The 22,710-nt window shown below is 46.6% G+C and overlaps 1 pseudogene; it reads left to right on the top strand.

The window, feature by feature from the left end:
* Nucleotides 1–22,710, top strand: part of LOC148143691 (uncharacterized) — a 63,342-nt pseudogene that overhangs the window by 1,466 nt on the left and 39,166 nt on the right.

The following is a 22,710-nucleotide window of genomic DNA, read 5'->3' as shown; positions in this document are numbered from 1 at the left end:
TACAACACCAGGTTATAATCCAACAGGTTTGTTTGGAAGCAGTAGCTTTCAGAGTGCTGCTCCTTCATCGGGTAGCTGTTGGCCGGGGAATAATACACCGATTGTATAGCAAAAGATCACAGTGTCATGCGACTGATAGGATATATTGAACAAACCTAGATTGTTGTTGGACATCTACTACAAACCGACCGACTCCCACAGCTACCTGGACTACACCTCCTCCCACCCTGCCCACTGTAAAAATGCCATCCCATTCTCTTAATTCCTTCGTCTCCACCGCATCTGCTCCCAAGAGGACCAGTTCCAAAAACGTACAACCCAGATGGCCTCCTTCTTCAAGGACCGCAATTTCCCGCCAGACGTAGTCGACGATGCCCTCCACCGCATCTCTTCCACTTCCCACTCCTGCGCCCTTGAGCCCCGCCCCTCCAACCGCCACTAGGAGAGAACCCCACTGGTCCTCACCTACCACCCCACCAATCTCCATGTACAGCGTTTCATCCGCCGTCATTTCCGCCACCTGCAAACGAACCCCACCACCAAGGATATATTCCCCTCCCCTCCCCTCCCCTCCCCTATCAGCATTCCGTAAAGACCACTCCCTCCGTGACTCCCTCGTCAGATCCACACCCCCCACCAACCCAACCTCCACTCCCGGCACCTTCCCCTGCAACCGCAGGAGGTGCAAGACTTGCGCCCACACCTCCCCCCTCACCTCCCTCCAAAGCTCCAAAGGAAACTTCCATATCCGCCACAAATTTAATTGCACCTCCACACACATCATCTATTGCATCCTCTGCACCCGATGTGGCCTCCTCTATATTGGGGAGACAGGCCGCCTACTTGCGGAGCATTTCAGAGAACACCTCTGGGACACCCGGACCAACCAACCCAACCACCCTGTGGCTCAACATTTCAACTCCCCCTCCCACTCCACCAAGGATATGCAGGTCTTTGGACTCCTCCATCGCCAGACCACAACAACGCGACGGTTGGAGGAAGAGCGCCTCATCTTCCGCCTAGGAACCCTCCAACCACAAGGGATGAACTCGGATTTCACTAGTTTCCTCCTTTCCCCTCCCCACACCTTGTCTCAGTCAAATCCATCGAACTCAGCACCGCCTTCCTAACCTGCAATCTTCTTCCTGACCTCTCCGCCCCCACCCCAGTCTGACCTATCACCCTCACCTTGACCTCTTTCCACCTATCGCATTTCCAACACCCCTCCCCCAAGTCCCTCCTCCCTACCTTTTATCTTAGCCTGCTGCACACACTTTCCTCATTCCTGAAGAATGGCTTATGCCCGAAACATTGATTCTCCTTTTCCATGGATGCTGCCTGACCTGCTGCGCTGTTCCAGCAACACATTTTCAGCCTAGTTCTTCATAGACAACAGACCCATGTTAGTGAGACAGTGTGATGGCCGTCATGTTCCACTCCAGCTCTGCAGTCTGTCGGTTGTTCGGCTCTGTTTCTGTCTTCCAGTCCGTTGTCTGTATGTTCCACTCAGTTTTCAGAATTACCATAATTTTTTTTTTGCTTTATTCATCAGTTGAGCTTCTGCTTATGATACGGTATGAATCTTGACAGGCATGAATTTCAGCCCCTCAAGTAGTATCCAAGTGACAGTCGACCCCCTAAATTTAACCTTAAAAAGTAGTCAAAAATTTGACTATTACTTGCGTATATACGATATAAATGAATTAATGTTCATTGCTTCTTCGCTTTATGCTATTTTGCCTTATGAAAGATTTCATAGGAACGCTCCACTTTTGGATAGTGCGGAAAACCTGTATCAGTACAATACAACACAGTCACAAGCCCTTCTTATTTGGTTTAGGCACCCCCGTCAACCCTGTGCCAATTCTTAATTCTCACTTGGACCTGCTATTTATTGCCCATGTGCGGTTTCTATCCTTCTGTTCATCTCGCGTTCATGTGTCTATCAAGATACACCTTAAACGTTGCTAAGTTGCCTCCTTCCACCACCCATCACCCCTCTGTGTGAAAAACCTTCCCCTCCACTTCTCTTGTAGACTGTCCTCCTCTTGCCTTGAACCTGTGTCCTTTTGTTGTTGATCTTTTCACCCGGGGGAATAAAAAAGCCTTCTGAGTAACATAGAATCCCTCGTGTGGAAAAGACCATTCGGCGCAACATGTGCACACTGACCCTGTGAAGAGTAACTGACACAGACTTATTCACCGACTCCTATTACGCAACATTAGCCCTTGACTAAAGCATCCTCCCCCAGATCATCCACGTCCTTCTGATAGCGTGGTGACCAGAACTGCATACAATATTCCGAATTGGTTGAAATAAATAGCTGTAACGTAACTTGCCAACTCTCACACCCAGGAAAGGCAAGCGTCCTATGTGCCTTCTTGACCACCATACCCACCTCTGTTTCCACTTCCAGATCCCTCTGCATGCCAGTGCTCCGAAGACTTCTGTCATTTATTGTACAGTTCTTGTATTTCTTTCTCCCTTGTGGCTGTATCCAGCTTCCCCTTAATTCTACTCCCCCTTCATCTCTTTGCCCACTCATCACCCCTCCACACATCAGCATATCATAAGACCATAGGAGCTGAAATTAGGCCATTCATCCCATTGAGTCGACTCCACCATTCAGTCGTGGCTGTTCACCTTCTCAAGCCCATTTGTCCCGGAACCCTTGATCCCCTTGATACTCAAGAACATTTCTGTCTCCATCTTAAATCTGCTCAATGACCTGGCCTCCACAGCCTTATGTGGCTGTGAATTCCATAGATACACCACTCTCTGGCTGAAGAAGGTTTTCCTTATCTCCCAACTAAAGGGTCTTCCTTTTCTTCTTAAGGCTGTACTCTCGGGTCCTACTTTGTCCTAACAATGGAAACATCTTCCCAACATCCACTCTGTCCAGGCCGTTCAATATCCTGTCGGTTTCAATTGTAACCCCCCTCATCCTTCTAAACTTCATATAGTCCCAGAGTCCTCAAAAGTTCCTCATATGCTAAACGTTTCATTCCTGGGACCATTCTCGTGAACCTCCTCTGAACATTCTCCTGGGGCACATCCTTGCTAACCGGAGGCCCAAAACTGCTCTCAATGCTGCAAATGTGGCCTGACCAGAGCCTTATAGAGTCTCAGAAGTACATCCCTGCTTTTGTATTCAAGTCCTGTCAAAATAAATGCGATTATTGCATTTGCCTTCCTAACTACTGACTCAACCTGCAAGTTTACTTTGAGAAAATCCTGGACTTGAACTCCCAAGTCTCTTTGCACTTCGAATTTCTGTATTTTCTTCCCATAATCCTTCTGATCCAACAGTGACTGTCTGGTGTCAGGGCAGCACGAGTGATTTCCTGACATGTGGATTGTATTTGGGGATACCAAGGAATGTCAGGAATTGCGAGTATCTCAGGAACAGTCGTTATTCCTGGAAGAGGCAGACAGGAATGTGGTGTGGTCCTGGAAACTCCAGAACTTTGATAACTTCATGAGTCAGCAATAACGCTTTCTGGACCCAGAAACAAAAGGGCCAATGAGAAACTGCTACAAGGGAGTTAACAAATAACATACATTAACTATCGCTGGGGAGGAGGAGGCAAAACAATGAGCTGTTTCTTTGGACAGATGAGATAATGGTGTTTAATAACTGTGTGACAAAAGGACAATTAATTCTGCTTGTCGAAGGAAGGCCTTGGTGTAAAGGGCATACAAGGAGCAGGAAAATCAACATTTCGGGCAAAAGCCCTTCATCAGGAATCCTGTATTCCTGATGAAGGGCTTTTGCCCGAAACGTCAATTTTTCCTGCTCCTTGAATGCTGTCTGAACTGCTGTGCTTTACCAGCACCACTCTAATCTCGACTCTGGTTTCCAGCATCTGCAGTCATTGTTTTTACCTTGGCGTAAAGGGGTTAATTGCAGGACAGGCTGTTTCAAACAGGTGGAAAACCCTCAAGGATAGGAAGGTAAGCTACAGACCTGAGGTCTCCAGAAGTGTGGGGAGATGGTGTTAGAATCTAAAGAAACGTTACACCACAAATCTGAAAGTGACGGAACTCCACCAGAATTCAACTCCAGAACGTTTCAGCTGCAGTGCTTGGAAGAATAACCCTGCATCAGACCCTTGTAAACTTCCAGAGATGGGCACTGTTGGTAGAAACAATGTTAAATTCCGCCATCATTTGGGTGATAGCCAAGATTTGGGGGGTGAGGGTGAACTTGCTTACTTGAGGGGTTTTATATTTTGGTTCCTACCTACAATAAAGTGTAAATTATGATTCAACAGTTGGTTGTCTGTGCAGTTTCTGAGTCAGTATTCAAATTAAAGCGATTCACCCACAATCAGAGTGATAGGCTAGGATTAATAATGACTCCTTTGCATTCAGCAGGACGGCACATCAATACTGTTTTAAAGCGAATGCTGAATCCCCTCCCCTCTCTGAGATCTCAAACCGAAACACCAAAAGAGGAGTGCATTGCCCCATAATCGGAAAATTAGTGTGAAAAGTAGTGTCATCTGCTCTTGTCTTAAACAAAAATAAATCCCTGACACTTTAAAAATCAACAAAAAGCAATTTACATATCCAACTTGAATGGTGAACAACTGAACTAAACTATTAACAAACCTAATAAATCCCTTCGAACTACTGACGATTCTGGCATGAAACAGGATTTTTGTCATATGCTGTTCCAATAAATACAAGACCCACTAAAACAACAAGAAATAGAATTTAGTCTCTCAGATTACATCTTCCAGAATATTCTAAGCATCCTTCTATTGAGTCTTTTGTCAGGAATGCCTCCTGCAATTCCTGCTCTTCTGGTTTTTTTGTAAATGATGCTGTCTCATTCACAGCTGACTGTCAGAGCTGATGTCTCTCTCTAGTGCTGAGGACTCTTAGCTCTAGCAATGGGGAGTTAGCTCTGGGGTTCTGTCCAACTGTCCCCTTCTTTTATACCCTTGATGCCATATTGAGTTTTTACAATAGGATCGGTCCTCTGTTGTCAAAACCATCACATTTAAATTTAATAGATATTGGTAGCCAAAGGACCGGATTTAAATTGATTGGCTAAATTGAAAAGTCATTACCTTGGCCTGTTAACTGTACAACCTTGTGATAGAAATGTTTCTGTTTGTGTGCTCTCTGTTGTGATGATGTTACTCCTTTAAGAAGATGTCATCTTGAATTTTTTCCCCAAGAGGGGTTGTAAAAGGCAGAGGGTCCGATTCGACTGGGCTAAGGGACTTCACTCATGGCCAGATGTTGGCAAAGGCAACAATCGGAAAAAGGTTTGAGATTTTTTTTTCTGAAACACTTCTACAGCGAAACAGTCTGTAAGGTAACCCCCCAGCCTCTGACCCTCCAGGGAGAATAGCCCCCGTCTATTTCAGCCTCTTGCAACAGCTCAAACCCTCCAACCCTGGCAGTATCTTTGTAAATCTTTTCAGAACCCTTTCATGTTTCACAACTTGTTACAAACATGTCAACTAATTCAGAGAAGCCTCTCAATTACAGCTGTAAATGGAGAAAGTGTGTTTAATCATGAGTCATGAATAAAGGCTGTATTAATCTTTTATTGTGAAGTTTTACTCCTACATCTCCAAACAGATAATACAAACCTGGTCAGAGGGGAGTGATTGAAAAAATATGTGGGGCAAAAATTTTAGAGTGTGGTTTGTGTATGGAATGAGCTGCCAGTGGAAGTGGTTGAGGTAGGTACATTAACAACATTTAAAAGACATTTGGTCAAACACATGGAGAGGAAAGGCTGAGAAGGATAGTGGCCAAGTGCAGGGAAATGGGGTTACTGTTGATGGACATTTTGGTCGGCATGGACCAGTTTGGGCCGATGGGCCTGTCTCCGTGCTGTAGCACTGACTCGTGTCTCTTTGTCTCTCCAACAGTTTTGAGTTTTCAGATGAGCAGCTCACTTAATCACACTGAATAAAATCCGATCTCACGAGTCAACTCTGATGTGGAAGTGCTGGTGTTGGATTGGGCTGGACAAGGTCAGAAGTCAAATGGCACCAGGTTAGAGTCCAACAGGTTTATTTGAACTCACGAGATTTCAGAGCACTGCTCCTTTGTCGGTGAAGTGATGAAGCAGCAGCATTGAAGAAGGAGCAATGCTCCTAAAGCTTGTAATTTCAAATAAACCTGTTGGTCTCTAAGCTGGTGTTGTGTGATTTCTGATATCTTCAGCTGTGGGTTTGTGTCGAACTTAATGGGATATTTTGTCCAACTCGGCATTTTTAAACAGTATCACTTGGAGGGATTCACTTGAAACCTTTCAAGAGGTGAGTTCAACAAGACTGAACTATTCAAAGTTACTTGGACTCAATTTTAAAACTTACATCAGGACCGGTAGACATAGATGTACAGCACGGAAACAGACCCTTCAGTCCAACTCATCAACGCTGACAAGACATCCTAAATTAATTTGATTCCATTTGTCAGTATTTGGCCCATTATCTTTCTGAACCCTTCCTGTTCATGTCCGAAACCAGATGCCCTCTCAGTGGTATAATTGTACCAGCCTCCACTTTCTCTGGAAACTCATTCCATACATGCACTACCCTCTGCGTGAAAACATTGCCCCTTACGTCCCTTTTAAATCTCTCACCCAGCCAAATAGCCTCTCCCTGCAGCTCAAACCCTCCAACCCCCGGCAACATCCTGGTAAATTGTTTCTGATACAGAAGTCAATGTTTTTGGAAGAACCCTTCTTCAGTCCTGAAGGAGGGTTAATACCCGAAATGCTAACTTCACCTCCTAATGCTACCTGGCTTGCTGCGTTCTCCCAGCCTCCTGCTTGCCAACTTTGGATTCCAGCAACCGCAATTATTTTTTGTTTCTAACAAATGGTGGAGCAGACTCAATGGGCTGAATGGCCTCATGTCTGCTCCAGTGCTCTTGTGGTCTAAGGTTTCTGCGGATTCTTAGAAACGTGCAGTCCCAGACTCCGAGTAATGTCGCCCACTGGAAGTAAAGTTTATGGAATCACAGAATCCCTACAGAATCTAAACAGACCTTTGGGACCAAAAAGGCAACACCAACCCTCCGTACAGTTACCCACCCAGACCTATTCTCTTAACCCTGTTACTTTACATTTACTTGGAGAAAGTGAGGACTGCAGATGCTGGAGATCAGAGTCAGGAATGTGGTGCTGGAAAAGCACAACAGATCAGGCAGCATCCGAAGACCAGGAGAATCCTGATGAAGGACTTATGCCCAAAACGTCGATCCTCCTGCGCCTCAGATGCTGTCTGACAGGCTATGCTTTTCCAGCACCACACTTTTGACCAGTCTACATTTACCCCTGACTACTGCACCACACTTACACATCCCTGAACACTATGGACAATTTAGCTCGGCTAACTCACCCTAACTTGTACATCATTGTATTGTGGGAGCAAAAGCGGAACATCCGGAGGAAACCCATGCAGACACGGGAGAATCAAACAGTAGATTCAAACCCGAATCCATGGCTCTATGAGGCAGCTGTTATAACCACTGAGCCACCATGATGCCCCGAGCCACTTTAGAGTTGCACTTGGGGGTTTGAGGCAGTGTGCAGTCCAGACATTTTTTTAAAAGCCCACCAACTTTCCCACTGCACCCATTGTCAGAGTGGGGCACAAGGTTTAATCCACAGTGGCGTCACTTGCAGTATCCGATTGTTGGGAGCACTGGTGCCCCCGCTGGTGTCTTCGCAAGTTCCTGGAAAATGTGAACCTCTTGCCACACACAGGGCAGCTGAATGGCCTCTCTCCTCTATGGACCCGCTGGTGGGTCAGCAGAGCAGAAGAATTGCTGAAGCCCTTCCTGCACTCAGGACAGTAGAACGGCCACTCTCCCATGTGGACCCGCTGGTGGGTCAGAAGGTGGGAGGAGTGGTTGAAGCGTTTCTCGCAGTCTGGGCAGGAGAACGGCTTCTCCCCTGTGTGGACCCGCTGATGCCTCAGCAGGTGGGAGGAATTGCTGAAAGCCTTCCCGCACTCGCGACAGCTGAAGGGCCTTTCCCCCGTGTGGAACTGCTGGTGGGCCACGAAGTTGGAGGAGACCGCAAAGCCCTTCCCGCACACTGAGCAGGAGAATGGCTTCTCCCCGGTATGGACCCGCCGGTGGGTCAGCAGTTGGGAGGGCTGGGGAAAATTCTTCCCACACTCAGGGCAGGCAAATGGCCTCTTCCCAGTGTGGACCCGCTGGTGTGTCAGCAGGGAGGAGGAACTGCTGAAGCCCTTCCCACATTCAGGGCAGGGGAACGGCTTCTTGCCTGTGTGGACCCACTGGTGCCTCAGCAAGGCAGAGGAATCGCTAAAGGCCTTCCCACAATCAGAGCAGGGGAAGGGCCTCTCCCCGGTGTGGACAAGCTGGTGCGCCAGCAAGTGGGAGGAGTGGGTGAAGCTGTTCCCGCACTCGGGGCAGGTGAATGGTCTCTCCCCAGTATGGACTCGGCGGTGGTCCAGCAGGTGGCAAGAGCGGATAAATCCCTTCCCACACTCTGGGCAGGAGAACGGCCTCTCCCTGGTGTGACTGCGCTGATGAATTTCCAGGGCAGATGGGACACTGAAGCCTTTCCTGCAGTCACCACACTTCCACGGTTTCTCCATGGGGCGAGATTCCTCTGGTTTCTCCATGGCCAAAGCTTCAGCTGCACACAAACGCATGTACAAACCCTCCCTGCCGTGAATTCCTCTTTCCAGGCTGTATAATTGTGACAGGCTGCACATTCAATGCGCTGCCACAGTAGCGTCTCTCATCCAGCTCCACTGATGCTGAAAGCGTACTGAAACAGAAACCAAAGAATTTTGCTCCTTCTCGCAGAATCATAGTCAAAAATCATTACAGTCCCAATGGATTGATCGACTGTCTGTCATTGACATGAAAATGACGACTGCAGATGCTGGAGAGTCAGTCAAAATGTGTGGTGCTGGAAATACACAACAGGTCAGGCAGCATCCAGGGAGCAGGAGAGTTGCTGTTTCGGGCATAAGCCCTTCAACTACTGAATTTGAAACTTCAGTCTTCAAATCTTCAAATGCACTGGAAAAAACAGATTATGAAAGTTATCACTGTCAGTCAGGGTAGAAATTCAGAACAAGCAATTCTCCTTTATGCGGAACATTCTTTTCTTTTGTAATTCCATGAAATTGAAAGCACCATAACCCTACTCTGATTGCTCTACATTTACACCTGATTAATGCATCTAACCTACACATCCTGGACATTATGGACAATTTAACATGGCTAATTCACCCAAACCTGCACATCTTTGGATAGTGGGAAGAAACAGGTGCACTGGAAGAAATCCGCAGCAAACACCAGACGGAGAATGTGCAATATCCACACAGACAACGGCCCCGAGGCTGGAATTGTATCTGGCTCTCTGGTGCCGCGAGACAGCATCACTAACCACAGACACTGTACCTTCCTTTTCCAGTCCTGCCACCAAGTCACTCAGCTTGAGCTCAAGCAAAGCACTACGTTTAATTTTCACTTCACACACACTGAACTTTCGGCCCGTCCCCACTTCCCCCACAGGAAATGCAAACAGCTGGGGGGTTGCCACATCGAATCCCTACAGTGCGGAATGAGGCCATTTGGCCCAACAACTCTCCATTTACCTCCGACTAATATACCTAATCCACACATCCCTGAACTCTATGGGGCAATTTAGCATAGCCAATTCATCCTAACCTGTACATCTTTGGACTGTGGGAGGAAACCGGAGCATCTCGATGAAACCCACACAGCTACGGGGGAGGGGGGAAGACAATGTTCAAACTCCACACAGACAGACAGTCACCTGAAGCTGGAGTCAAATCCTTTTCCCTGGTGCTGTGAGGCAGCAGTGCAACCACTGAGCCACGTGCTGAAAGAGATGCAATGTGGAACTTTATTGACTGTACCGCACAGTGGATTGTTGAGTAAGGTTGAGTCTCGAAGGATCTGGAAAGAGGTAGCTAACATTTAGGAGAGCATTGCGACAGATGCTGGAATCCGTCCTGAAAACAACAAATGCTGTAGATCACAGCTGGTCAGACAGTGTCCACATAGAGAGCAAGCTAACATTTCAGGTCTTCTTTGAGATTTATAAAATCTTGCTGGATACAGAGAAGATGAATGCCAGGAGTCATTTCCCTGGAATGAGGGATTTCAAGACGAGCGGACATATTTTTAAGGTGAGAACAGAAAGATTTAAACACAAAATAAGGGGCAACATTTTTACACAGAGTGCTTCACGTATGGAATGAATTTCCAGAGAAAGTGGTAGATGCGCTTACAGTCACAACATTTAAATGACATTTGGATAAGTACATGAATAAGAAATGTTCAGAGGGATATTGGGCCAAGCACATGTAGGTGGGACTAGTTTAGTTTGGGATTATAGTCAACATGGACTGGTTGGACCGAAGGATCTGTTTCCGTCCTGCGTGACTCTGACTGGATACAGTGGATGTGGGGAAGATGTTTCCACCAGTAGGAGAAACGAGGACCAGAGGATACAGACTCAGGGTGAAGGAATGCCTTCAGAACTGAGATGAGGAGGAAATTCTGCAGCCAGAGGATGGTGAATCTATGGATCTCATTGCTGGAGAGCACTGTGGAGGCCAAGTCATTGAGGGCATTTAAGACAGGGATAGATATGTCTTTGATAAGTAAGGGGATCAAGGGTTACGAGGAGAAGGCAACAGAATGGGGTTGAGAAACATATCGGCCATGATCGACTGGTGGAGCAGACTCAGTGGGCCAAATGGCCTCATTCTGCTCCTGTATATTGTAGTCTTAAAACTGGGCAGATTACTGAAGTGGTTTTCATGAACAATTTCAGAGTCCTGAAGTAAAGTCGTAGAGGTGTACAGCACGGAAACAGACCCTTTAGTCCAACTCGTCCATGCCGACCAGTTATCCTAACCTAATCTCGTCCCATTTGCCAGGACTTGGCCACTATCGCTCTAAACCCTTCCTATTCGTATACCCATCCAGATGCCTTTTAAATGCCGTAATTGTACCATCCTCTATCACTTACTCTGACACTCATTCCATACATGCACCACCCTCTGCATGAAACACTTGTCCCTGAGGTCCCTTTTAAAATCTTTCCCCTCTCACTCTAAACCTAGTTCTGGACTCCACAACCCAGGGAAAAGACCTTGTCTGTTTATAAAATCAGGAGGATTATGGATAGAATAATCGTGTGGAAGGTCACCCCCCAACCAAAAGCTTCTGACGCTCCAGGAAAACAGCCCGAGTCTATTCTGCCTCTCCAGATAACTAAAATCCTCCAAACCTGGCAACATTCTTGGAAATCTTTTCTGAACCCTTTCAAGTTTCACAGCATCCTCCTGTTAGGAAGGAGACCAGAATTGCACACAATATTCCGAAAGTGGCCTGACCAGTGTCCTATACAGCTGCAACGTGACCTCTCAACTTTACTACCCAATGCTCTGACCGATAAAGGAAGGCATACCAAATGCCTTCCTCACTGTTCTATCTACCTGCGACTCTACTGTCAAGAAGCTATGAACCTCACTCCAAGGTCTCTTTGTTCAGCAACACTCCCTCGGACCTTACCCGATTTGCTTTTCCAAATGTAGTACCTCACATTTATCGAAATTAAACTCCATCTGCCATTCCTTAGCCCATTGGCCCATCCGATCAAGATCCCGTTGTCATCTGAGGTAACCTTATTTGCTGTCCACTACACCTCCAATTTTGGTGTCATCTGCAAAATTACTAACTATACCTCTTATGCTCACATCCAAATCATTCATATGAATGATGAAAAGTAGTGGGACCAGCACTAATCCTTGTGGCACAACACTGGTCACAGGCCTCCAGTCTGAAAATCAACCCTTCACCACCACCCTCTGTCTTCTACCTTCAAGCCAGATCTGTATCCAAATGGCTAGTTCTCCCTGTATTTCTCGAGATCTAATCTTGCTAACCAGTCTCTCATGAGGAACCTTATTGAATGCCTGTCTGAAGTCCATGGAGATCATGTCTACTGCTCTGCCCTCATCAATCCCTTGTTACTTCTTCAAAAAACTCAATCAAGTTCGTGAGGGCATGATTTCTCACGCACAAAGCCATGCTGACTATCCCTAATCAGTCCTTGACTTTCCAAATACATATAAATCCTGTCCCTCAGGATTACCTCCAACAACTTGCCCTCCGGCAATGTCAGGCTCACTGGTTGATAGATCCCTGGCTGTTTCTTGCAATCTTTCTTAAATATTGGTACCACGTTAGACAACCTCCAGTCTTTCATCACCTCACTTGTGACTATCCATGGTACAAATACCTCAGCAAGGGACCCAACAATCACTTCTCTAGCTTCCCACAGAGTTCTAGGGTACAACTGTTCAGGTTCTGGGGATTTATCCACTTGCATGCAATTCAAGACATCCACCACCACCTCCTTTGTAGTATGGACATTTTTACATTTTTCAAGATATCATCATCTGTTTCCACACATTCTATTTCTTCCATGTCCTTCCCTACAGTAAACACTGATGCAAAATACTTGTTTATTATCTCCCCCAACTCCTGCAGCTCCACACATAGACTGTCTTGCTGATCTTTGAGGGGCCCTGTTCTCTCCCTAGTTACCATTTTCTCCTTAATGTATTTATAAAAACCCTTTGGATTCTCCTTAACTCTACTTGTCGAAGCTATCTCATGTTCTCTTTTTCCCCTCCTGAGTTTACTTTTAAGTAGACTCCAAATGCCTTTGTACTGTCAGGATTCACTCGATCTCTCCTGTCTATACTTGTCATATGCTTCCTTCTTTTTCTGAACCAAAAGCTCAATTCCTCTAGTCATTCAGCATTTACTACACCTACCAGCCTGCCCTTTCATCCTAGGTTTTAGATTAGAGTGGTGCTGGAAAAACAGCAGTTCAGGCAGCTTCCAAGGAGCAGGAAAATCGACGTTTTGGGCAAAAGCCCTTCATCTAATCAAGAATCTGGTTTCCAGCATTTGCAGTCCTTGTTTTTACCTAGTTTTTCACCTTTCACCCTAACAGGAATATACTGTCTCTGGACTCTCAGTTTCTTATTTTTGAAGACTTCCCATTTTCCAGCCATCCCTTTACCTGCGAACATCTGCTCCCAGTTAGCTTTTGAAAGATCTTGCCTAATACCAAGTTAGCCATCCTCAAAGTATAGACCAGATCTAAATTAGATTAGATTACATTACATTACAGTGTGGAAACAGGCCCTTCGGCCCAACATGTCCACACCGACCCGCCGAAGCGCAACCCACCCATACACCTACATTTACCCCTTACCTAAGACTACGGGCAATTTAGCATGGCCAATTCACCTGACCTGCACATCTGTGTGGGTTTCCTCTGGGTGCTCCGGTTTCCTCCCACAGTCCAAAGATGTGCAGGGTCAGGTGAATTGGCCATGCTAAATTGCCCGTAGTCTTAGGTAAGGGGTAAATGTAGGGGTATGGGTGGGTTTCGCTTCGGCGGGTCGGTGTGGACTTGTTGGGCCGAAGGGCCTGTTTCCACACTGTAATGTAATGTAATCTAATCCAATCTTTGGACTGTGGGAGCACCCGGAGGAAACCCATGCAGACACAGGGAGAATGTGCAAACTCCACACAGTCAGTCGCCTGAGGCGTAATTGAACCGGGTCTCAGGCACTGTGAGGCAGCAGTGCTAACCACTGTGCCACCGTGCCGCCCAAATTGGTCATCATTCTTTTATAGCTCATAGAATTATGGTCACTGGCCCCAAAGTGTTCCTCCACTGACAGCTCAGTCACCTACCCTGCCTTATTTCCCAAGAGTAGGTCACGTTTTGCACCTTCACTAGTCAGAACATCCACTTACTGAATCAGAAAATTTTCTTGTACATATTTAACTTCCTCTTCATCTAAACGCTTAACACTATGGCAGTCCCAGTCTATGTTTGGAAAGTTAAAATCCCTGACCATAACCACCCTATTATTATTACAGATAACTGAAATCTCCTTACAAATTTTTTCTCAATTTCCCTCTGACTTTTAGGGAGTCAATAAATAAAATCCCAATAAGGTGATCATCCTTTTCTTATTTCTCAGTTCCACCTAAATAAGCTTCCTGCATGGATGTTGTGGTTCTGTTCGCCAAGCTGGGAATTTGTGTTGCAGACGTTTCGTCTCCTGTCTCGGTGACATCCTCAGTGCTTGGGAGTCTCCTGTGAAGCGCTTCTGTGATCTTTCCTCCGGCATTTATTGTGGTTTGAATCTGCCACTTCCGGTTGTCAGTTCCAGCTGTCCGTTGCAGTGATCGGTATATTGGGTCCAGGTTGATGTGCTTATTGATTGAATCTGTGGATGAGTGCCATGCCTCTAGGAATTCCCTTGTCCCAGGACATGCCAAACAGAACAGCCAGGGAATTCCTAGAGGCATGGCACTCATCCACAGATTCAATCAATAAGCACATTGATCCGGACCCAATATACCGACCACTGCAACGGACAGCTGGAACTGACAACCGGAAACGGCAGATTCAAACCACTATAAATGCCGGAGAAAAGATCACAGAAGCGCTTCACAGGAGGCTCCCAAGCACTGGGGATGTCATTTAGACAGGGGACGAAACATCTGCAACACAAATTCCCAGCTCGGCGAACAGAACCACAACAACGAGCACCCAAGCTACAAATCTTCTCACAAACTTCCTTCATGTATTCCCAGGAATATCCTCCCTAAGCACAGTAATATATCAGTTGTCAAAAAAGCCACTCTCCCTCCTCTCCTGCCCCCCCCCCCCTTTCTATCCTTCCAATAGCATGTGTGTTCTCGAACATTAAGCTACCAGTGCTGTCCATCCTTGAGCCATGTTTCTGTAACTGCCATGATATCTCAGTCCCAAGTTCCTAAACATCATCTGCCTTCCCTGTTTGGCCTCTTGCAATTGAAATACATGCAGTTTAATTTACCAGTCCTACCTTGTTCTCTGCTTTGTTACTTCCGGCTTTGATTGTTTGACTCAATCCCTTTCCCAACTGGACCAGTCACAGATTGATCTCTTTCCTCACTATCTCTCTGGGTCCCAGCAACACCTGCCCCCCACCCACCCCCACCTTACTAGTTTAAATCCTCCTGAGCAGCTCTCGCAAATCTCCCAGCAATATATTAATCCCCTTCCAATTCAGGTGCGATCCATCCTTCTTGTGCAGGTCTTTTCTACCCCAGAAGAGATTCCAATATTCACATTTTTGGATCCTTTCTCCCATGCACCAGTTCCTCAGCCACGCATTCATCTGCCCTGTCCACCTATTCTCACCCTCACGAGCAACATTCCCCATTAACTGGTTAAGTCCTGGATTGCTTTCCTAAAATGCATCACCTCACGTTCGTCTAAATTAAACTCAATCTGCCAATCCTCGGTCCATTATCCCATCCAATCGATTATAATTTATAGAAAACTCTCTTTCCTCTCTTATTCCCTGAAAGCTGAAAATCTCCATCCCACACACTCTCCTTTTATTCTCATTTTACTGAACCTAATGCCTGCTCTGCCTCATCCTGAAAAGTCTGGTTCATGCTGATTAACAGGCCTACACTCAGGGGGGATTTAACTGAAACATAAGAATGCTGAATGGCTTGGACAGAGTGCGTGTTGGGGGAGATGTTTCCACTGGTAGGAGAGATGGGGACTCGAGGGCACAGCCTTCGAGTAAACGGAAGATGTTTTCGAACGGAGATAAGGAGAAACTTCTTCAGCCAGACAGTGGCGAATCTATGAAATTCACTGCCACAGAAAGCTGTGGTAGCCAAGTCACTGAGTATATTTAAGACTGAAACAGATAAATTCTTGAGTATCAAGGGAAGAAAGCTGGAGAATGGTGTTGAGAAACTTATCAGCCATGATTGAATGGTGGAGCAGACCCAGTGGGCCGATTGGCCTAATTTCTGCTCCTATGTCTTATGGTCTCTTGCTGTCCTGGACACAGTGAGAGAAACTTGAGAGCAGGAGTAGGCCATTTGGTCTTTCAAGCCTGCACCAGCATTCAACAGATCATGACTGGATATTAATCTACCTACAATTAGGTGGATAAACTGGGATTTTTTTTCACTTGAGCCATAGGATGTTGAGTGGTGACTTTACAGAGGATTATAAAATCACGAAGGATAGAGATGTACTTTCCCTCAGATGTGAGCTTCAAGATGAGGGAGCACAGTTTTAAGGCGAGAGGTGAAAGATTTTAAAAAGACATCAGAAGCACCCTTTTTTAAGAGAGTAGTTTGTGTGTGGAATGAATGTCCAGAGAAAGCTCAGAGGTCAGATCAGTTTTCCTTCGTGTGAATCCAAGGAAAGCGATGGGACCAGACGTAGGACCAGGTCGTGCACTCAGAGCATATGCAGACCAACTGGCAGAGGTCTTCTCGTACACCTTCAACCTCTCCCTGCAGCAGGCCATTGTCCCTGCCTGTTTCAAGAGGGCCAACATCATCCCTGTGCCTCAGAAGACTCATGCAGCCCGTCTCAATGACTACCGCCCAGTTGCCATAACTTTGATGGTCATGAATTGCTTTGAAAGGCTGGTCATGGCATTAATCAACTCCAGCCTTCCCACTACTCTTGCCCCACTCCAATTTGCCTATCGGCAAATTGGGATACACATCAGATACCATATCATTTGCCCTTCCCTCCTCCCTAGAACATCTTGACACCAAGAAACGATACGTAAGAATCCTACTTATTGACTACAGTACAGCCTTCAACACTATTATCCCCTCGAGACTGATTACTAAACTTAGTGATCTCGGACTAAGCCCCACTCTCTGCAACTGGATCCTCAGTTTCCTGACCCACAGGCCACAATCAGTGAAGACTGGGGACAATATTTGATCCTCACTAACACTCAACACTGGAGCCCTCCAGGGGTGCATACTCAGCTCCCTACTGTACTCAATGTGTACCCATGACTGCGTCACCAAATACCAGACTAATGCCATTTACAAGTTCACTGGCACCATCACAGTCAGTCAAATCTCAGATGGCAACAAAACAGACTGCAGATGGGAGGTGGAAAACATGGAAAAATGATGCACTGAAAACAAACTAGATCCCAATGCTAGCAAAACCAAGAAACTCGTTATTGACTTTTGGCGGGATGTTACTCATGCACCCATACACATTAACAGCACAGAGGTGGAATGAGAGAAGAGTGTCAAGCTCCTGGGAGTGGTCATCCACAACAAGCTGTCTTGGATTTATCACTACCTGGTATGGCAACTGTACCATTCAAGATTGGAGACGGTTACAGAGAGTGGTGAACTCAGCCCGGACAATCACAAAGGCCAACCTCCCATCTATAGAATCCATCTACCAGGCCTGCTGTCAAGGGAATGCCGCCAGCATTCTTAAAGATCCATCCCACTCTGGCAATGTTTGTCTACAACCTCTACCATCGGGGACAAGGTACAGAAGTCTGAACACACGCACCAGCCAGTTTTGTAACAGTTTCTACCCTACTATTGTGAGAACACTGAATAGATTCTCAAACTCTCAGCATTTGCCTGAACCTATGTTTCTGTTTTTGCCGCTGTTTACCTATTATTTACTATCTATGCTACTTACTGTGATCTGCCTTTTTGATCGCAAGACAACGCTTTTCACTGTGCCTCAGTACATGTGACAATAAATAAATTCAAGTCAGTTCAAGTGGTGGATGTAGGTCCAGTTAAAAGGGTTAAAAGGCATTTGGATCAGCACATGAATAGGAATGGTTCAGAGGGATATGGGCCAAACACTGGCAGGTGCAACTAGTTTAGTTTGAGAACATAGTCAGCATGGACTAGTTGGACAGAACAATCTGTTTCTGCACTGTCTGACTGTCTAAATGTTCTATACTGGTCTTAAACCCATTTTCTTGCCTCCCCCCATAACCATCCACTTCCTTGTTGTCGAAAACTCAAAGGAACGCAGCATTGAATATATTCAGTGACCCCCCCCCTCCCAAACTGCAGGAACACATCTCCACCTCTGAACTCAATTCCTCTTGCTAATGTACCACTTGCCTTGCTCATTGCTTGCTGGTTTCGAAGGACGCTGAGGCCTGTTTGTACATCTGTTAGAATACAGTGATAGTTTCACTTCTTTCATGTGTAAATCACAAAACCCTTTTTTTAAAGTTGTATTCTCAGGTTAGCTGTTAACAATGGTGATAGCTCGACAATATGTTGAAGGTGTTAGCCCCCTGTGTTCTCTGTCTATGACCTGATGTTTAGATTGATTCCAATCTTTTTAGAAAATTGAACCCCAGAATGAAAAAAAAATGGAAGAGGGTGAGAAAAGAAAGTGCCGTACTCACAGATGTTGGACAAAGGAAAGAAGTTGCAGTCTGGGGTGAAGCTCAATCTTCATTCAGAGAGGAACAACAGCAGCAGCAGCTTCAGAAGCTCATGGTCAAACTTCCGTATTCAGACAATAGCGGGGCTCTGATTGACAAAAGAACCAGGCTCCTTCCGGTCATCCAGAGCTCCCCATTGGCCCATCAAAAGAAGGTCGCGGTCCGTAATTGCGGACAGCGAGGAGCATGCGCAATTCTTGTTGACACCGCTGAACATGCGCAGTGTGGTCGGTGGAGATGCCGGTGTGGCTGACAAGATTTTGTACCTGAATGTCAAATGTCAACAGGAGTTTTAAAAAAAGCTGAAGCCACATTTTTTTTTTACCTGTAGCTCGACATTTTATTGCGTTTGCATTTTGTGTGACTCCTCGACTTTTGAATGTCTTTTCCCCAGGGTAGGGGAATCCCAAGCGAGAGGGCAGAGATTTCGGTTGAGAGGGAAAACATTTAAAAGGGACCTCAGGGTCAGAAAAAAAGTTTGAAAGTTAATTCACCTCAACAAATGCCCCCTCTTATGCCCTGAACAAGATAGATTGTTCACAGCCTATTAATCATGAGTAGCAATGATGTTGTGAAACGTAGAAGGGTTCTAAAACGATTTATAAATATGTTGCAAGGGTTGGAGGGGTTCAGCTGCAGGGAGAGACTGAATACGCTGGGGCTGTTTTACATACAGCATTGGATGCTGAGGGTTTATAAAGCCTTATAAAATCATGAGGGGCATTGATAGGTTAAATACACAAGGTCTTTTCGCTGGGGTGGGAGAGTCCAGAACTAGAGGGCATTCATTTTGGGTGAGAGGGAAAAGATATAAAAAGGACCGAAGGGGCAAATCTTTCACGCAAAAGGTGGTGGATGTATTGAATTAGCTGCCAGAAGAAGTGGTAGAGGCTGGTACAATTACAAAATTTGAAAGGCATTTGGGTGGGTACATATGGACCAAGATTAATTTAGGATACCTTGTCAGCATGGACCAAAGGGTTTGTTTCCATACTTTACAACTCTACGGTTCTATTTCTGCATAGTCAGAATCAATTTCACAAGACTAGGAATAGGCCATCCTCAACTTATAGCCTGTCCTCAACTGTGGGCTAACTGGACATATTTGAATGCAAGTTTCAGAAAGATGTCTGCAGCTTTTCTATAAAGTTGAACATGCTTTCATGATGTTTCTGAATATATCATTTTACCTAATCTCAATTTTAAAGATCAGTCATTTCTCTTGAAGCCGTGTCTACCAGGTAGAGTCATCAACATCCATTCTCTTTCTCTCTTCCTAGAAGGGTTTGATCCAGCGATCAAAGATGGTTTGAGGCATCCACAAGGACAGGGAGTGGGTGGAAGAGAAGGAGAGAGAATGGACATAGGGGCAGAGTGTCAGGGGGTGACAGAGATAATTGACAGGGGGACAGAGGGTGGGAGGATGAGAATACTGGGGGGAAACAGAGGGTGATAGGAATGGAGAAGATTGTGGGGACCGATGGTGAGGGAAAGAGAAAGACTGGTGGGCAGAGGTGGGGAAGAAGAGAATGCAGGGCAGAGGGGTGAGGGTTGAGAGAGAATGGAAGGGGGACAGTGGGTGGGTAGAGATTGGACAGGGGAGCAGAGGGTGGTGGAGAGAAACTGCCCAAATCCCACTTTCCCTTGGACCGGTGTTGATATCTCATGAACTGGAACCCACTCCTCCCACAGCAGACATGGGTCATTTCTCAATATATACGTGGGGCGAAGGCAGTAGAGTCATATAATTCTGACAGGCCATTCGGCCGATCGAATTCACACCGACCTTCCAAACAGCATCCCACCCAGACCGACCTGCTGACCCTACAGCACTGCAGTTCCTCATGGCTAACCCACTCTAATCTGCACACTTCAGCATGGCCAATCCACCCTAAACTGCAGATCTTTGGACTGTGGGAGGAAACCAGATCACTCCCAGGTAACCCACAGAGACACAAGGAGGAGGACGCACCAAAGTCCACACAGACAGTTGCCCAAGGATGGAATCAAACATGGACCCCTGGCACTGTGAGGCAGTGGTACTAACCACTGAGCCACTGTGCTGTCCAGAGTTAGCTTCTAACTTTTCACGCACCCTCAGCAGAGGCTCTCTCCTGACATTTGTGGACCATGCCTGCTGTAACCTCCCTTTCCCACATCTTCAGCCCTGAGCACATTGGTTCCCAAATCCTGGCATCAGATAGACACCGATGTCATCTGGCCTCTTGCAACCAACTGCGGAGACCGGAGACAATCCCTGTCACTATTCTGTCCCCTACCACCACCTCCCCAATGTTGATCTTACTCCCAGCACCCAGCCAGTTCGCTCCTCCACCCCCTTGCAGCCCTCTCTCAGATCCCCTTTACCTGCCTGATCCACGCTCACACCTCCTGACCCTGTCCACTGACTCAATCAGAAGGGTGTGTCCGGAGAGAAATGACCAACTCCTGGAATAAAATGTATGGTTATTTTTATCCCCAAAGGTCTGCAGCCTGGCTTCCAGCTCCATCTCTCTGAGCCGAATGCCCACCAGCATGTGTTTGCCCTGGATCACAGCATCCAGAGCCTCCCACCTTCTGCAAATCAAAAGACAAGTCCCACCTGACACGCTACAAAGTGTGTTGTGTAACTGCTTAATCATTTCTGGCGGCCGAGTAGAGGCCAAGTTCAACTTGGCTATTGATACCCAAGTTTGGAATCCATGAGGATGGCTTCAAATGGACCTTGGGTTGATGTCAGTGACTCCACTACACTATACAGTCTGTCTCTCTGTCTCTCTCTCTGTCTCTCTCTCTCTGTCTCTCTCTCTGTCTCTCTCTCTGTCTCTCTCTCTGTCTCTCACACACACACACACTTATACACACACACATACACGTAAGTCAATAGGGTGAATTTGCGGAATTATATTTGCAGATACATTCTATTTTGCTCAAAAAGTGCACAATCTGCAGGCAGTCAATGCATGTAATATTTTATGAATTTCTACTTTGGAAATAGAACGAGTCTGACTCAAGATGGGATACTGACAGACTCAAACCTCACACCTTCCATACATTGTCTGAGCTGTTGCCTCTTTTTATAAAATAGAGTCATAGAATCTTAGAGATGGACAGCATGGAAACAGACCCAACGGTCCAATCCGTGTATGCCGACCAGACATCCCAACCCAATCTAATCCCACCTGCCAACACCCAGCACATATCCCTCCAAACCCTTCCTATTTACATACCCATCCAAATGCCTCTTAAATGTTACAATTGTACCAGCCTCCACCACATCCTCTGGCAGCTCATTCCATACACGTACCACCCTCTGCATGAAAACGTTGCCGCTTATGTCTCTTTTATATCTTTCCCCTCTCACCCAAAATGAATGCCCTCCAGTTCTGGACTCCCCAATCCCAGGGAAAAGACTTTGTCTATTTATCCTATCCATGCCCCTCATAATTTTGTAAACTTCGAGAAGGTCACCCCTCAGCCTCCAACGCTCCAGGGAAAACAGCCCATCCTGTTCAGCCTCTCCCTATAGCTCAAATCCTCCAACCTGGCAACATCCTTGTAAAGGAGAAAGTGAGGTCTGCAGATGCTGGAGATCAGAGCTGAAAATGTGTTGCTGGAAAAGCGCAGCAGGTCAGGCAGCATCCAGGGAACAGGAGAATCGACGTTTCGGGCATAGGCCCTTCTTCAGGAATGTGGAAAGTTTGTCCAGCAGGCTAAGATAAAAGGTAGGGAGGAGGGACTTGCGGGAGGGGTGTCGGAAATGCGATAAGTGGAAAGAGGTCAAGGTGAGGGTGATAGGTCAGACTGGGCTGTAGGCGGAGAGGTCAGGAAGAAGATTGCAGGTTAGGAAGGCGGTGCTGAGTTCGATGGATTTGACTGAGACAAGGTGGGGGGAGGGGAAATGAGGAAACTGATGAAATCCGAGTTCATCCCTTGTGGTTGGAGGGTTCCTAGACGGAAGATGAGGCGCTCTTCCTCCAACCGTCGTGTTGTTGTGGTCTGGCGATGGAGGAGTCCAAAGACCTGCATATCCTTGGTGGAGTGGGAGGGGGAGTTGAAGTGTTGAGCCACAGGGTGGTTGGGTTGGTTGGTCCAGGTGTCCCAGAGGTGTTCTCTGAAACGCTCCGCAAGTAGTCGGCCTCTCTCCCCAATATAGAGGAGGCCACATCGGGTGCAGAGGATGCAATAGATGATGTGTGTGCAGGTGCAGGTGAATCTGTGGCGGATATGGAAGTTTCCTTTGGGGCCTTGGAGGGAGGTGAGGGGGGAGGTGTGGGTGCAAGTCTTGCACCTCCGGCGGTTGCAGGGGAAGGATTCGGGAGTGGAGGTTGGGTTGGTGGGGGGTGTGGATCTGACGAG

Source organism: Chiloscyllium plagiosum, unplaced genomic scaffold, assembly GCF_037043375.1.
Source record: "Chiloscyllium plagiosum isolate Xiang-an unplaced genomic scaffold, Cpla_swu_hap1 HiC_scaffold_27, whole genome shotgun sequence".
Taxonomy (NCBI): domain Eukaryota; kingdom Metazoa; phylum Chordata; class Chondrichthyes; order Orectolobiformes; family Hemiscylliidae; genus Chiloscyllium; species Chiloscyllium plagiosum.
The sequence above is the reverse complement of the archived record's forward strand: the minus strand, read 5'-3'. Positions and strand labels throughout refer to the sequence as shown.